The following is a 3,540-nucleotide window of genomic DNA, read 5'->3' as shown; positions in this document are numbered from 1 at the left end:
CTGAATTTTAATTAGGTAATTGAAAGGTAGCTTTTATAATTAGTCTTCTTTGTAATTCTGTTCATTTTTTAAAATTCCCGAGAGCTGTGTTGCATTGAAATTTCATTTTGCATTGAAATTTCATTTTGTAGGTAATTTATGAAAGAACTTCTGTAATTATGTTTAATTGGTTGTCTTTCTGGAAGTATTTATCCCATAAAGTCAAAAGAAAATGATTTTATATAATCATTTAGATATGAAAGTTATTGTAAACTTCAGTAGCTTATTTGTGGTGATGTTATGCATTTTGTTTCTTTCAGGAACTCTATTACGGCAAAGACAATGATGATAAGAATGGAGGAGTAGAAATTATACAAAAGAAGAGGAAAAATGCTACAAATGGGCAATTATAAATGGTTAACGTGTAGAGAAACACTGAAAGTCTCCTACAAAGGCATTTTAGTTTATTAAACAGAAGAAGAAGAAAGAAGAAGAAGAAGAAGAAGAAGAAGAAGAAGAAGAAGACCGAACATCAAGGTTTGTGTCAACTTGAAACACGAGGCCAACTTCAGAGTGTGAGACGCGACCTGAAACTTGAGCTCCAACTTCAGCAGCGTCCGCGAAGAGCCGAAACTTCTGCGGGCCAACTTTCCAGTTTTTTGGGGAAAAGGACCAAAGAGCTGTCGGACTTAACACGATAAAGAAGGCGATGAATCCGGAGACAAAAGCGCCGCCAATGGATAAGGAAATTGAAGAGTGCGAGAATTTCGTTGCCGAGTTTCTTGAAACTTCTTGGGAGTTTTCTCTTTGTTTTTAGTGGACGGAAGATAAACTCGAACTTGGGAGAGCTTTGTCTCACTCCCTTATTCCTCCGCCTTTTTTGTTTTTATAGAAATAGTGATTTTGATGCAATGGAAATAACACAGGGTTCAGAAAATGTTGCTCCAAGTGTTGAGTTTTCCATTTTTGCCCAGACATGATTGATTGGTGAAGAAATGTGCTGGTATACGAGTGAAATTTCAAAATGTGATTTGCAGTATGGAATTGCCCTAGACTAAAGCTCTACATAGGATTTTATTGTGCTTGAAGTAAGAAGACACCAACGGCAAACATGGAAGGCATCATGGTGACCAACCCCTGCGAACTGGTGAGTACTATCATTTATAACTGTCATTCATTACTGTTCATTCTGGTTTGTTTATGTAATGTCAACACGTTGAGCTTCACACATTTTTAGCGTATGTCACATAATTCTAACATTTCACATATTTCTAACTTGTATTGTGAATAATTCTTTACTGACGTTGTTAACAAACATGAAAAAGCTATATGCGCACAGAAAAACGAAAATCATACACTTACAAATACACACACTGCGTATATATTATTGTTTAACTCTGCCCAATATTATGAATTATTCTTGCTGACTTCAGTAACGCATAGATGGAGGAGGGAGCAAGCGCACAAGAAAATGCAAAACATACGCAGTCATACAATGCATTCTCACTTCCTGCCCGCTTGAATATTGCTCATGTCGATTGTCTACCTGTTGTGGTTTTTCACCGTTGTGTGTGGTTAAGTGTGCATTTTCTTCAACTTGCAAATGTTTGGTGTACCGTACATTTTATGACATCTTATGTGAATTTCTTTTAGTAAATGTGGAAAAGGTGAGAAAACAATAAGGTAATTTTGAATAGAGTAAAGACTATTGTTTTAGCTCTGTCGTGTTAATATATATATATATATATATATATATATATATATATATATATATATATATATATATATATATATATATATATATATATATATATATATATATATATAATTTATTTTGTATATGTATATATATGGTTATGCATATATGTGTGAATATATGTAATATATATATATATATATATATATATATATATATATATATATATATATATATATATATATATATATTATAACTTATTTTTATAATGGAACAATGAATAACCAGATTTTTGCCCTTTGTAGAATTTCGTCAACATACTTCAGCATTTAAGTATATATATAAATTATATATATATACATATATTTATTTATGTATATAAGTACATGTTTTTTGTGTTTGTGTGTGTGTGTGTGTGTGTAAGGTATGTAGTCTTGGGGCAGTGGAGTGGGTATTATAATCATCTGTCATGAGATGATTATACCTATCTTCACCGACCTGTGACTACACTCATACACACGCACACACACTATCACTATATATATATATATATATATATATATATATATATATATATATATATATATATATATATATATATATATATATATATATATATGCAGTGCATAATATAAAAGCTACGATACTGGGATAGGTAGGCTATATCGAAGGAATTCTGCAAAGGACAAACATTTCTGTTATTGACTGTGCCTTCTATCAAGAGAAAATAAAAACAGTATTCAGCAGGGAAAGATTACCGAGAAAAATTAGAAGTAGCATCATTAACGGTCCATTTCAACATGAAATTAAATGGAGCATCCTCTACATTAACAGAGATTATTTGTACGTGCTAATTAATGAATTACCCTCGCAGTTTAAAGCTAAGAGTCTTTTAATAGTCTTAGCTATGAATGAGGAATGGAATTAATCTGAAAGAACGAAAATATATCGGTCTCAGTGTCAAAACGCAATGTCCAAGATCAGATTCATTAATAGGATTTTTGTAGAATTGATTTATTTTCGATAAATACTGAAATAAAGTAGGATTTTTATTTTATTTTTTAGCACGTGAGCATCACGAATTCTTCATTCCGTGCACTACGCAGATACGCTTTAGATTAGGTATTTCAAGTTTGCACCCAGTTAATGAATAAAAAATTCCCATACATATCGAATACTTACCTTAGTTCAGATCGTAATTCTATATTTCAAAAAATCAGGTGTCATTATGGGCTATAAGGGCACAGTTTTCTTCATATAGGCTAATGAGAATAAAAGTAGCTTATGTCACAGCCCTTCTCATCTGAATGCCCAATAGAATGGCGGGGGAGGAGGGGGGTGGCGTAAACACGTCCTTTGATCCTGAGTAAACATAAAAAAAAAACTTAAGTGAACATTGGAAAATACTTATAAAACATTTAGTATAAGTCGATTCTTGAATAGAACTTCAAGAATATTAGGAGTAGCGTGACAGTGAAATATTAACATAGAGGGAAAGTACGAGGGAGATACAGAGATGGGTTGGACTTGCCCTGTGCATTTTCTGGGAAGAACAGTACGTGATAGTGTCTGCTGGGATCCAGTATGTGCCCAGAAGAATTAGAAGACCCAGACCTAGGACTCCTTGTATGAGAATTATTAAAAGCGAGGCTGGAGATGACTGGAGATTTGTGGAAGATAAAGCACAGAAGAAATATGAATGGTAGAATTTCACATAAGCTCATCTAGCCTAGGCGATTATGGTAGTAATGAGTGGGAGATATAGAGATGGGTTGGACTTGTCCTTTGCACTTGACCGGGGAAAATAGTGCGTGATAGTGTCTGCTAGGATCCTGTATGTAACCAGAAGAATTAGGAGACTAAGT

At 33.2% G+C, this 3,540-nt stretch overlaps 1 long non-coding RNA gene across 1 annotated transcript in view; it reads left to right on the top strand.

Moving 5' to 3' along the window:
• The window catches only part of LOC136847970 (uncharacterized), a 168,636-nt gene extending 168,278 nt beyond the window's left edge, over nucleotides 1–358 (top strand). Inside the window, exon 4 of the long non-coding RNA XR_010855885.1 lies at nucleotides 300–358. This is a non-coding gene — a long non-coding RNA (uncharacterized lncRNA). The remainder of the gene's footprint in view (nucleotides 1–299) is intronic.
• The last annotated feature ends 3,182 nt before the right edge of the window (nucleotides 359–3,540 follow it).

This window comes from Macrobrachium rosenbergii, chromosome 18 (assembly GCF_040412425.1).
Source record: "Macrobrachium rosenbergii isolate ZJJX-2024 chromosome 18, ASM4041242v1, whole genome shotgun sequence".
Taxonomy (NCBI): Eukaryota; Metazoa; Arthropoda; class Malacostraca; order Decapoda; family Palaemonidae; genus Macrobrachium; species Macrobrachium rosenbergii.
The sequence above is the reverse complement of the archived record's forward strand: the minus strand, read 5'-3'. Positions and strand labels throughout refer to the sequence as shown.